This window comes from Bos grunniens, chromosome 29, assembly GCF_055505025.1.
Source record: "Bos grunniens cultivar Pamir isolate PY7600 chromosome 29, Bosgru_T2T1.0, whole genome shotgun sequence".
Lineage (NCBI taxonomy): Eukaryota > Metazoa > Chordata > Mammalia > Artiodactyla > Bovidae > Bos > Bos grunniens.
The window spans coordinates 6,965,370-6,978,948 of NC_141193.1; the positions used below are offsets into that span (position 1 = coordinate 6,965,370).

The window sequence follows — 13,579 nt, forward strand, 5'->3', positions numbered from 1 at the left end:
TTGGAAAAGACTCTGATGCTGGGAGGGATTGGGGGCAGGAGGAGAAGGGGACGACAGAGGATGAGATGGCTGGATGGCATCACCGACTCGATGGACGTGAGTTTGAGTGAACTCTGGGAGTTGGTGATGGACAGGTAGGCCTGGCGTGCTGCGATTCATGGGGTCGCAAAGAGTCGGACACAACTGAGCGACTGAACTGAACTGAACTGAATGGGACTGGATGCCATGATCTTAGTTTTTTGAATGTGGACTTTTAAGCCAGCTTTTCACTCTCCTCTTTCACCTTCATCAAGAGGCTCTTTAGTTCTTTTTCACTTTCTACCATTAGTGTGGTGTCATCTGCATATCTGGGGTTATTGATATTTCTCCCAGCAATCTTGATTCCAGCTTGTGCTTCAGCCAGCCTGGCATTTCACATGATATACTCTCCATGTAAGTTAAACAAGCAGGGTAACAATACACAGCCTTGATGTACTCTTTTCCCAATTTGGAATCAGTTCACTGTGCCATGTCTGATTCTAACTGTTGGTTCTTGACCTGCATACAGGTTTCTCAGGAGGCAGGTGAGGTGGTCTGGTATTCCCATCTCTTTAAGAATCTTCCACAGTGTGTTGCGATCCACACAAGCAAAGGCTTTAGCGTCAACAATGAAGCAGATGTTTTTCTGGAATTCCCTTGCCTTTTCTATGATCCAACAATGTTGGCAATTTGATCTCTGGTTCCTCTGCCTTTTCTAAATCCAGTCTGTACATCTGGAAGTTCTCAATTCCAATGAGACGCGAGGCGACAGTAAACAACAAACATAATACATGAGGAAATTATACAGTGTGCTGTTGCTGCTAAGTCGCTTCAGTCGTGTCCGACTCTGTGCGACCTCACAGATGGCAGCCCACCAGGCTCCGCTGTCCCTGGGATTCTCCAGGCAAGAACACTGGAGTGGGTTGCCATTTCCTTCTCCAATATAGTGCGTTAGAGGCTGACAGCTGCTATGGACAAAAAGAAGCAGGAACCGTGTGGGGGAAGGAGGGCTCAGGGGAGACTTCGCCGGGAAGGTGACACTTGAGCAAACAAAGAATGAGAATGAGCCCTGCATCCACCTGGGGAGGCAGTGCAGAGAGGCAGGTCACGTCTGATATTTTCAAGGAAGTGCAAGAAGCCCAGGTGAGAATGGAGTGACCTATGAAAAATCTGCAGGTGGTCCAAGTTGGGGGTGGGGTGGGGAAGGCGGCTGGGGCAGGCAGTCTTACCACATAGGCTCCTGCAGACCACTAGAAAGACTGAGTTTTACCTTGAATGAACTGAGAAAAGATCCTTCATCATCTTACCATTTGCTAAACCTGAGAGGTGATATTTCAATTATCTCTCTTTGGTGGGAGTTTAGTAGCCAAGTCATGTCTGAATCTTTGCGACCCCATAACCCACCAGGCTCCTCTATCCATGGGATTTCCCAGGCAAGAATACTGGAGTGGGTTGCCATTTCCTTCCCTGGATCTTCCCAACCCAGGGATCAAACCCAGGTCTCCTGCTTGGCAGATTCTTTACCAGTGAGCCACCTGGGAAGCTCCATTACTCTCTTTAAGGGAGTAACATTCGCTTAAAGAGTAGACTTCTGAAATTGTGAGATCTTTCTGTATTGCAATGCAGAATTCTAGCCCCTGACAAGACACTCAGATGAAGTCTAGAGGCCACGGCTGAAGTACCAACCCTATATAACCTAGAAACATAATTATGTAGAACAAACACCTATTTAAATAAAAGGGCTATAAATGTACCACATCCTTGGAAGATGTATAGAGAACAACAATTTTGCACATGGAGAAACTGAAGAACAAAGAAAAGATTTACCCACGGATTTCATTTTTAATTAAAAAAAATTTTTGGGGGGTTGCCACATCCCACAGCAAATGGAACCTTAGTTCCTTGACCAGGAATTGAACTGGTGCCCCCTGCATTGCAAGGCAGATTCTCAACCACTAGACCACCAGGGAAGCCCCTATTCATGTTTTTAAAGGAAGCCTGAAAGTGAAATGAGAAGAAAACCACGTGACTGCTCCAAATGACTATATCCCCAAGAAAATGTGGAAAAAGAAAAACCTGGCAGAACACGCATCTCAGAATAAGTGGAAGGGGGAGCCCAGCTCTCATGCCCGTTCATGTTCCCTTTCAAATAAAAGGGCTTCTGTCTAAATGTAAGCTTATATATACACCCAAATCAGGCTCCAACCAAGAAAGCACACAGGCATATCCTACTGGGAGGTATGTGGCAGCAGTTTACCCAGGGGATAAAGTGAAACATGCACCCATAATGCCCACCCACCTTCCCAATACTAACTCTAATTTCTGATTACTGCATTATTTGTGACCCAAACTAATGGTTACATTTCTGGACATGCTGCAGAGGTATGTGTATGGGGCGGGCGTGGAAGGCATAGAAGAATTATGCATTTTTAAAATCATTATTGAAAATATGAGAAAACAACAGCATTAAAGAAAAATCCAGAGAGAAAAACTATCCAAAAAATCCACTGTCTTAAAACAATCATTTCATTTTGCGTTATTTTCCAGTCTTTGTCCATATTCATATATATTTCAGAGAGGCAGTGTGCATAAGATTTTGTCCCACTATAAACATGTTCCCACATTTCTACACTCTCCATAATTACTAGTTTTAGTTGCTGCTTAAGACTCGATTGTATTGATGAAACACTGTCCTAAACTTTGGTGGCAGGAAATTATACCGCATTTACATAATAGCACCGGCACCTAAGAATACATCCTTCTTGTCCCCCAAGAAGCTCCAAATGTATCTAAGGCAGAAGCGGAGCAAAAACACTAATGCATTCACCTATTTATTCAACAATTATTTACTGAGTGCTTGCTAAGCATCTGGCGTTAATCCAGACCCTGGGGATGGAGTAGCTAACAAAATAGGCAAAATTCCCTGACTGGTAGGAAAGACAATAAACAAGATCAAATCAAACAGACAGAGAAATTCTTAGAGATATGGACTTTCTCAGGCTATCAAGTGAATGAGGAAGTCAAAACTAAACAAATTCCCACCCTTCTCACTCCTAAGCCTCACAAAGCCACAGCTGCTCCTCACCAGAACATTCAACATAGCCTTCTGACAGCACTAAACCCAGGACCCAGTTTCTTCTAGAACAGGGGTCAGCAAACTTTTTCTATAAAGGGTAAACAGTAAGTATCTGAGGCTTTGCAGGTCACAGGGTGTCTGTTGCAACCACTCAACTTTGCCTCTGTGGGGCGAGAGCAGCTGTGGACCATATGCCCAGGAATGGATGTGGCTGTGTGCCCAGAACTTCATTTACAAAACCCTGGCTGGGAGTAGGACGTGGTCTGCCCACCCTGTTCTGTATGGCTCGAAATGACCACTCAGTACTGTTACCCAGAAAGAGAGGGAAGATACACCTGCCGTCTGCAACAGTACAATTCCATTGACTTTTCCTCCACAGTGACTCACCTCTGCCATTTTATCTCCACGTCCGTCGCTGCAGCCCTAAACCAGACTCGTACCACCTGTCACTTACGCATATCTCCCTGCTTCTGCAAGAACCGTTCCCCGCAACCTGAATTCCCTTTCTCCCAGTAACAAAATTCTTCCCACTAGAAAAATCTCTCTATAAAATACAGTTCAACTGACTATAAGGAGTCAATATTAGGGACTTACTGTCAATTATTTTACGAGGGATAAAGGCATTGTAGTTATATGCTTCTAAAATGTGCCCCCACTTCTTAGAGATATGTTGAATTGTTACAGCAGAAATCCTATGTCATCTGGGATGTGCTTCAATAATCTGGAGGTGCGAGTCGGGTAGGAGGTGGGGATACAGATGAAACAACCTTGAGCTGATAATGAAGCTGGGAGGTGAGGTCACAGGGATTCATCACGCTTTCTCTACTTTGGTATATTTCTGAAATTTCCCACATCAAGAAGCTGAAAGCAAAAATTCCAGTTCAAATGCCAGGTTCTACAGAGGAATTAATGCCCTATTCTCCTGTATCACCACAGCATGTACCTCTGTGTGTCGCTCATTCCAACCTGCTTTGCACAACTGTCAGCTGTTTCCACCAAGACAATGAGCTCTTTATGGCCAGGCCTGGATCATACTCATGTTGGTAGTTTTCTGAGCACACTTGACAAATAGTTGACATCTGGTGTTGTCTACAGATGTTATCTTGGGGGGAGGGGGGGGAAGACCAAAGAGAAAGAACAATAACTAGAGCACCCTTCACTCTCTCCACACCCCCCCATCAAAATTAAATCCGAAGGACATTTATCACTTCAACTTTACCACTGACATGGAACTTGTGGGCTAGCCTAGCTTTGAGTTTCAGGAACCCAATCTGAAAGTAGAAAAGAAGAACAATTACTCTTCAACTTTTCAGGAGCCAGTGGGGCGTATGGAGAACAAGATTTTTGTTCCCTAAAAGGAGATGGCATTTTAATTCTCCACTGCTGACTTCAAGGCCACCAGTATTTTAAACATCATCACCATCTTCATCCCAAAGGAACTGGCGTGGTAATCAGCTCTAGAGCCTTGGCAGATTCATTTGTCTGCTCTATTCATTTTGCATCCATTACTTAGCTGTATTACAAATCCGTTCTCTAACATAAAAGGGAAGAGGGAAAAAAAAAAAACCTTTCTTCAGCCATTCAATGATGTTAATTACCTCATGCAGCCTGGGCTGGTTTGATCTGAGAGAAGAGATTAAGGAAGTTCCCATCAGGCATCTCTGGTTTCAAATTTTCAACGTCTTACGTGTCTCCAAAAGACTAGCAAACTCACACAGCTCTATTTAGCAGAAGGTTCTCTCAGTCTACAACACATAAAATGAAAATAAAAATTCTGCTTCAAGAAAAATGGACAGAACGCAATGCACCAGCTGTAAACACACAGGACCCTGGTGTCATGAAGTCTCCCGCGAACAGCACATATTGGTCAAGCCACAGCTCTATCTCAAGTGATCACCCATTTCACAGCTCTGTCTGTCAGCCCCAATCCTCTCCTTGGACCAGAGTGCGTGTCCTGTGCCTTCAGATGTCTGGTTGGCAATTTTAATGTACACAGAAACACTCATTTCTCAGACAAAATCCATCAACATGCCTCCCCACAGCATTTTTCCAACCTCCTGTCCCCTTCTGTGGCTCGTTTGGTCTGAGACCCCGGGAATACTGATCGAATACTCGTCTCTCTCTTCCTGACTACCTTTTCCTTAAAGCCTGTCCCTCTCCATTCCTGTTTGTTGAGCTTAGTCTCCTATCCTTTCATGGTCAAATAACCAAATCAGAAAACAGAATATGTGCAGCCCTTAAGAAGAACAAAATAGAATACAATCTCTTGACTTAACAGGAATTTCTACAAGGTGCTCAATGAGTAAGGATGCAAAAGACAGTTCTAATATGATCCCATTTGTTAAAAGCTCTCCCCAGTCACTCTATGCATGTGTGTGTGTACATGAGTACGGAGGAAAAACACATTGTTGTTGTTGTTTAGTTGCTAAGTCGTGTCTGACTCTTTGGCAACCCCATGGACTGCAGCTGGCCAGGCTCCTCTGTCCATGGGATTCTCCAGGCAAGAATACTGGAGTGGGTTACCATTTCCTTCTCCAGGGGACCTTCCTGATCCAGGGATTGACCCCGTGTCTCCTGTACTGGCAGGTGGATTCTTTACCACTGAGCCACCTAGGACGTTCCATGGAGAAAACTATGGAAGGATGTAAATACGAGTTAGCTGGTAGGGAGTAATGAAAAATGAGAAGGTGAAGAGCAAGGAGAAAACAAAGGAAGCAAAACACAGAAACAACAGACTTCATGAAACACTACATATATGCTGCCGCTGCTGCTAAGTCGCTTCAGTCGTGTCCGACTCTGTGCGACCCCATAGACGGCAGCCCACCAGGCTCCCCCGTCCCTGGGATTCTCCAGGCAAGAACACTGGAGTGGGTTGCCATTTCCTTCTCCAATGCAGGAAAGTGAAAAGTGAAAGAGAAGTCGCTCAGTCGTGTCTGACCCTCAGCGACCCCATGGACTGCAGCCCACCAAGCTCCTCTGTCCATGGGATTTTCCAGGCAGGAGTACTGGAGTGGGGTGCCATTGCCTTCTCGGAAACAATACACATATATATGTGTGTGTGACACACACACACACATGTACATGATACGTATCCTATACGATTTCTTTTGTGAATCTAAGTAAAAGCATATACAGGGCTTCCCAGGTGGCACTAGCGGTAAAGGACCTGCCTGCCAGAGGAGGCGATGGCACCCACTCCAGTGCTCGTGCCTGGAGAATCCCAGGGACAGAGGAGCCTGGTGGGCTACAGTCCATGGGGTCGCGAAGAGTCAGACACGACTGAGCGACTTCACTTTCACTTTTCACTTTCTTGCATTGGAGAAGGAAATGGCACCCACTCCAGTACTCTTGCCTGTAGAATCCCAGGGACGGGGGAGCCGGGTGGGCTGCTGTCTCTGGGGTCGAGAAGAGTCGGACACGACTGAAGTGACTTAGCAGCCGACCCAGGAGACTTAAGAGACACAAATTCCATCCCTGGGTTGGGAAGATCCCTTGGAGGAGGGCATGACGATCCACTCCAGTGTTCTTGCCTGGAGAATCCCATGGACGGAGGAGCCTGGAGGGCTACAGTCCATAGGGTCCAAGAGAGTCAGACACGACTGAAGTGATTTAGCACACCCGCAAAAGCATATATAGATATATTTTTTAACTTTTAAACAAAATGAATGAAAAGTACTAAAAAAAACTCAACTGTACGAATGAAAGAATCTCTCATTCATTCAGAAAAGATTTTAATATCAATACTTAACTGGTTTTAAAACATGTCTAAAAATTCTTTGATAGTCCTCTCATGAAAAGGCAGAAAACAAAGATCCCCTTGAATATGAGTTGGGTTTAGTGATTCGCTTGTAATGTCCCAGGTCATGTGAGCAAAGGCAATACGGCTTCCACCTGGCTCTCTCTGTCTCTGGTGATGCCAGCCCTGGGAACCCAGACACCTCGATGTGAGGAAGCCAAACAGGCACACGGGAAGGCCGCCTCTAGGTGTCCCAGCAGCAGCCCAGGCTGTCAGACAGTGAGGGAAAGAGCCTGCGCCAGATCCAGCCCCAGCCTCCAAGCCGCCCAATTAACCTCGAGCGGAGCGGAGTATCTTTGCTGAGCTCAGCTTAAACTGCAGATCTGTGTGCCAAAGAACACTGTTCAAATTTTAAGCAGCTAACTTTCAGAGTGGCTTCTTTTTTTTTTTTTTTTCACAAAAGAGTAAATAACTGGGACAAATACTATTTAAGATTTTATGGGAAAAAAAAAAAGATTTTATGGAGTAAACTGGGTTGCTTCTCCCTTTCCACCTCTGCTGTCTTAAGTGTCAAGGTTAAGAAGTCTACTGCCAGGCTCCCTGTTCCCCAACTTCTCCCTGCTAGTGCTCGAGGAGCCAGGGTGTGCTGGGGCAGGGTGCAGACGCGGCAGAGCGGGGAGAAGGCCAGGGGAGTTGGGAGATCACTTACAATCAGCAAATAAGTAAATATATTGAGGATAATGAAAGCCAGACTTCTCACTCTTGGAAAAGGCACTAGCAAACATGGAAAGGGGCAGGGCTGGAGAGCAGCCTGAGGTATTATATGGGAATTGAAGATGTTAGTTTCAACTCAGGGTATTTTATAGTTTAAAAAAAAAATAAAAATCCAGGTTTTCTACAGAAATAGAGAAACTCTGTGTGTGTGTGTGTGTGTGCGTGCGTGCGTACGCGCGTGCGCGCGCGTGCGCGGTATGTGCTGTAGATACACACATTTCTAGGCTCCATCTTCTGAGCAGATCTAGAAGCAATGACATCCTGTAACAGTGAGCACCACAAACTCCTGATCTTGGTTTCTAAATGCCAACCTCCACTAACAGAACCAGGACTCCTTAGAGAAATGGCTGATTCCTGGGCCAGGACAGGGGAAACACAAGATAAGCATGGAACATCTTGTTCTAGAAAAATTAGAAGTGTTCAAAGAATACAAAGGACATACAAAAGGGCAACAGCCTGAAACAGCTCTTACTGACCAAATCTGGGGTAGTCTGAGCATCAAAATAAATCATAATACTAGTAAATTACAACACAATGAATAAATCACAAATCCATTAGTCTATACTGAAAGGAAGAAAGAGAGCAAGGGAGGGAGGGAGGAAGGAAGGAAGGAGAGGAGAAAGGTTTACCCTTACAACAGAACAGTTTATAAATGTAGAAGGAATAATGGAAACAAAAAAACACCATTTGGCAAACACACAGTTGTTGCTGATTCAGGCAAGACACTAAGGCTGGTAAGTTTGAAGTCTGATGAAAAACAGGATATTGACCTGATCTTAAACTGTCTCCACACAAAATACTCATCAGTTACAAAAAGAAAAACAATGCCTTTACAAGCAGAAAAAGCAGAGATGCCACGCAAACACCAACATGACCAGATGATCAAGGTTAACATCACCAGTAACGGGACTAGTTAACACCATGTGCTCTATGATGGGACGGACTGAGAACATCGAAGCATCACGACCTGAGACCGGGCACGAGGTAACAGTAATAGAGTCAGCTTGCAGATCATCCTCCTGAACATACAGCTGCTGAGGACATGAAGGACAAGAAAGAATGGAGGGGTTACCCCAGAGTGGAGGACACGAAAAGACCTGACAACTAGACCCAATGCGTGTTCCATGATGGGATCCTGGGCCAAAACCAAAAGGAGGTGCTGCTGGGCAGCGGGCAAAATGTGAGCAGGGTCTGTGGACTGGAGAGGAGGGTTTTATTGATGCTAATGACCTGCCTAAGAGGGAATGCAGTAATTATTTAGGAGTGCACGTGATTCGGGGGAATGTTTCGCAAAAGAGGGAATCATATACATAACTTAGTCTCAAATGGCTCATAAAGACTAATTTAGAGAAAGCTGTTCTGTTTTTATAAGAATAGCATAGAATAAATTGTGGTAAAATAGAAACATAGATGTAAATATAATTAACTGTTAGTTGCTCAGTTGTGTCCAGCTCTTTGTGATCCCCACGGACTGTAGCCTGTCAGGCTTCTCTACCCATGGAATTCTCCAGGCAAGAATACTAGAGTGGGTTACCATTTCCTTCTCTAGGGGATCTTCCAGACCCAGGGATTGAACCCAAGTCTCCTTCATTGGCAGGCAGTTTCTTTACCACTGAGCCACCTGGGAAATCCAGTTAGTCATGCAAATTAAAACCACAAGGAGCGAACATCTCAGATCTGTTCGCATGGCTAAAATTAAAAAAGACTGACAAAATGAAATGTTGGTGGAAGTGTAGAGCAACAGGAACTTCTGTACACTGTTTGTATGAGTTACCTACCGCTGCACAACAATATGACCTCAAATGTGGCAGCTGACAATGACACGTTAACATCTCACAGTTTCAGTGGGATAGAAGCCCATGTGTGGCTGGGCTGAGTCCTCTGCAAGGTGCCAATCAAGATGCCCACTGGGTCTGTGGTCTCACATGAGGCCTGAGCAGGGCAGGATCTGTATCCAAGCTCACCTGCTTGCTGGCAATGAAGAACATTCAGTTCTTCATGGGTTCCTGAACCAGGGGTCACATTTCCTGCTGCCTGTGGACTTGAAGCTGCCCATGAGGTAACACAGTCACGTCCATTCCATCACCTCTGTCATTTTCTATTAGGAAGGAGCAAGTCACACATCCCACCCACTCTCAAAGGGAGGGGTCACACTAAAGCATAAATACCAGGGGACAGGGATCATGGGGCCACCTTAGAATCTGCCACAGTAAATGAGAATGTTAAGTGACCACTTCCTTTTATAAACCAGCAGTTTCTCATAAAGTTAAGGATAAACCATTCCACTGCTAAGGATTTACTCACAAAGAAAGGAAAGTGTAACTCCACAAAAGACCTACACACAAACATTCACAGCAGCTTTATAAATAAAAGCCAAAATCTGCCGGGACTTCTTTGGAGGTCCAGTGGTTAAGACTCTGCCTTCCCCTTTTCATGAAGATGGCGCCGAAGGCGAAGAAGGAAGCCCCTGCTCCTCCTAAAGCTGAAGCCAAAGCAAAGGCTTTGAAGGCCAAGAAAGCAGTGTTGAAAGGTCCACAGCCACAAAAAAAAGAAGATCCGGACGTCACCCACCTTCCGGCGGCCCAAAACACTGTGGCTCAGGAGGCAGCCCAAATATCCTCGGAAGAGCGCCCCTAGGAGAAACAAACTTGACCACTATGCCATCATCAAATTCCCCCTCACCACCGAGTCAGCCATGAAGAAAATAGAAGACAACAACACACTGGTATTCATTGTGGATGTCAAGGCCAACAAGCACCAAATTAAACAGGCTGTGAAGAAGCTCTATGACATTGACGTGGCTAAGGTCAATACTCTGATCAGGCCTGATGGAGAGAAGAAGGCATATGTTCGACTGGCTCCTGACTATGATGCTTTGGATGTTGCCAACAAAATTGGCATCATCTAAACGGAGTCCAGCTGGCTAATTCCAAATATAAAAGTTTTCACTATAAAAAAAAAAAAAGACTCTGCCTTCCAATGCAGGGGGCACGAGTTCAATCCTTGGCTGGGGAATTGAAAATCCCACACGCTTCATGGTGCAGCCAATAAATAAGTAAAAATAAATAAATTTTTTAAATAAAAGAAAAAAAAACTACTGCAAACATTTTTCCATCAGGAGAAGAACAGATAAATAAATTCTAATATTTGCTTCAATGAAATACTACCTGGTAATAAAAAAGAATGAACCACTAACACACAATGTGGATGCATCTGGAAAAAGAAGGTTAACACAAGAATATGTAGTCTATGATTTCACTTATATGAGACTCAGGAACAGGCAAACATAATCTATGACACTATAAACCAGAGCAGTAATTGCCTATGAGAGGTGGGGACTGACTGGAAGTGATACAGACGTTCTTGATTAAGGTGCTGGTTACATGAATGTATATTTTTGTCAAAGCTCATCCAAGTATAACCCCAAGATCTGTACAATTCACTACATTCAAATTTTAACTCGATTTTTAAAAATGTTTAAGTGCATATTAATAGAAAGTGAAAAAAGTGCAGCACAGTAGCTTAGAGTATAGGTTCTGGGGCCAGACTGCCAGGGTCTGAACTCCGGCTATGTCGCTTTCCTCAGCCAGTTACCTGACCCTCTGCACACTTCCACCTGTCCGACAACTGAACGAACCGGCACTCGGACAGCACTTAGCGCAGCACCCAGTACATATTACGCTTCCAGTTAACAGTAGCTGTCCTCAAACAAACCTAAAAAAGATGACTATGAATGCTTGGGAAATCGAAACGTTGGCCAGGAAAGGCAAATCATAGTTGGCGACGAAGCACAACAGTGACTTTCCTTTCTAGAGTCATAATAACACAAGCCCTGAAGAATCGTCTGACCAAAATTACAATTTTACTGGGAGAATGAGGTGATGGTGAACAAGCTAAACCATCTTCCACATCTGGAATTCACCAGATAATAGCCAAAGACGGCTTTTGAAAGAAGCCTAAGAGCTGCTTGACTCTCTTAAAATATGTGCATAACTTTGACTAGAAATAAATACGACAACTAGGGAAAACAAACTAGTAAGGGGAAGTGGACGAGTTAAAAAATAAAACCAGACTGGAAAATAATCAAATGCTGAAACTTCAAGTGAAACCAAAATGTAATTAAAACGAGCATCTGAGGACTTCTCTGGCGGTCGGTCCAGGGGTTAAGACCCCATGCTTCCACTGCAGGGGTCATGGGTTCGATCGCTGGTCAGGGAACTTAAGATCCCGCCTGCTGCGAGGTGTGGCAAAATACATAAAAAAATAAATAGAAAGCAAGCACCTGTGTGTATGAGAAGGTGCACTCCAGAGGCAATACTAACTACAGAAACTTAAGGTCATGGGGGAAGTGAGGAGATTACACTGTAATTCAGTATCATACGAGTATTAAGTCTATTCCTTATTAAAACTGCATAGATAGAATCCTTCTTCTCTCACAACATTCCAAAATCTTATCACCTTTCCATCCAGTAACAGGCCAGGGATTTCTCAATCCTTTGGCTGGAAGCCCAGGGTTATAGTGTATTAATATGCATGAAAATTTGACTATAATAATGCATCACCTAAATTCACATGGAAACTTTCAATGAGGAACATAAAATTTGCTTAAATTCTACCAGAATACTCCCAGCATTTCTAAGCAGTAAGCTGACGAAGGAAATGCAAAGTGAGTGGTTTGCTTACTTTCTTTTTGAAAACCAGAATTAAGACATAGGAATCCCAGCAGAGTAGTATTCTTGCTGCCTTCCTATAAACACACGCCTTTTAAAAACCAAACACCACTTTCCATAAACAAGTTATCTCTAAAGTGACCACACTCATAGAACCCCAGACTGGGCGGATTCACACTGTTCAAGAGACTTCACCTTGGTAATCACGCCTACAGCCCCAGCAAAAACCAGGCAGCAAACTCACAGACAAACTCAAGGGCTTTTCCACAGTGCTCGAAGATTTAGAAGGTATCTACAGATTGCTCATCTGTTCTTCCCAACACCCCTAGGTAGTCGGCTCGACAGTCATTTTTACTTCTGCCCATTCTGATGAGATGGAGACTCAAATAGTAACAAATCACAGCTGTTGTTCAAGGCAGGACTTAACTCTTCTGGCTCCAAGTCCAGTGTTCAATCCACTCTACCAGTCTATCTATATAAATAGGAGTCTGTGAAGATTAAGCATTTGCTAATTTTTAAGGTCTAGATTAGGGATGACATCATTAAAATTGCTGGCTTATTTTAGGTCTCTTCCTAAAACAAAAAAGTCAAACCCACTTACTTCATGGACTATCATAACTGGAATATAATGGTGGTGACATGTCCCCAGGGGCCTTCTGGATTGTCACAGGGATTAAGGACTCCACTGACATTCAGTGGTGGAAAAAAACAAGAATACCAGGCCTCCTCCGACCCACAATTCCTTTGAGTCCTGCACAGTTAAGAAATGACTACCTTTCTACACAATTTCCGACATTCATGTAAGTGGAAATGTTCTAACCAGGGGCAGAACCAGGTCTTCTAGGGCCAAAGTTTATACAAGCTGGAGGGTCCTCTAAAGGAAAGCACACAAAATCACAGTTAGAGCTCAGATTTCACAATATTAAATACATTAGACTAGATGAAAGATTTATAATACTTCTATCTTAAAAGTGCAAAATCAATGGAAGGAGATCTAAATATTTGAATGGAAGGACATGACCCATCCATGGACTGGAAGACCCAATACTTTAAAGATTTCAGTTCACTCCAAATTAATCCACAGAGCAATGCAATCCTAATAAAATTCTCAAAAAAAAAAAAAAAAAAAAAGAATTCAGGGAAATTGAAAAATTGATTCTAAAACGTTTAAGGGAAGAAAGAGCAAAAATCGGTCACGGCAATCATGAAGAAACACACAGCTAAAGACTTACATCACTCAGTAACAGGCCTACTGTGAGGATGGAGGAACAGAGACGGGGACACTGGTACAGGCATACACGACCT

At 43.9% G+C, this 13,579-nt stretch overlaps 1 protein-coding gene and 1 pseudogene across 1 annotated transcript in view; one reads left to right on the forward strand and one right to left on the reverse strand.

Moving 5' to 3' along the window:
- PACS1 (phosphofurin acidic cluster sorting protein 1) overlaps window positions 1-13,579 on the reverse strand; it is a 150,164-nt gene that overhangs the window by 118,210 nt on the left and 18,375 nt on the right. The gene's annotated exons all lie outside the window — the stretch shown is intronic.
- LOC147341846 (large ribosomal subunit protein uL23 pseudogene) lies at window positions 10,038-10,546 on the forward strand (annotated as a pseudogene).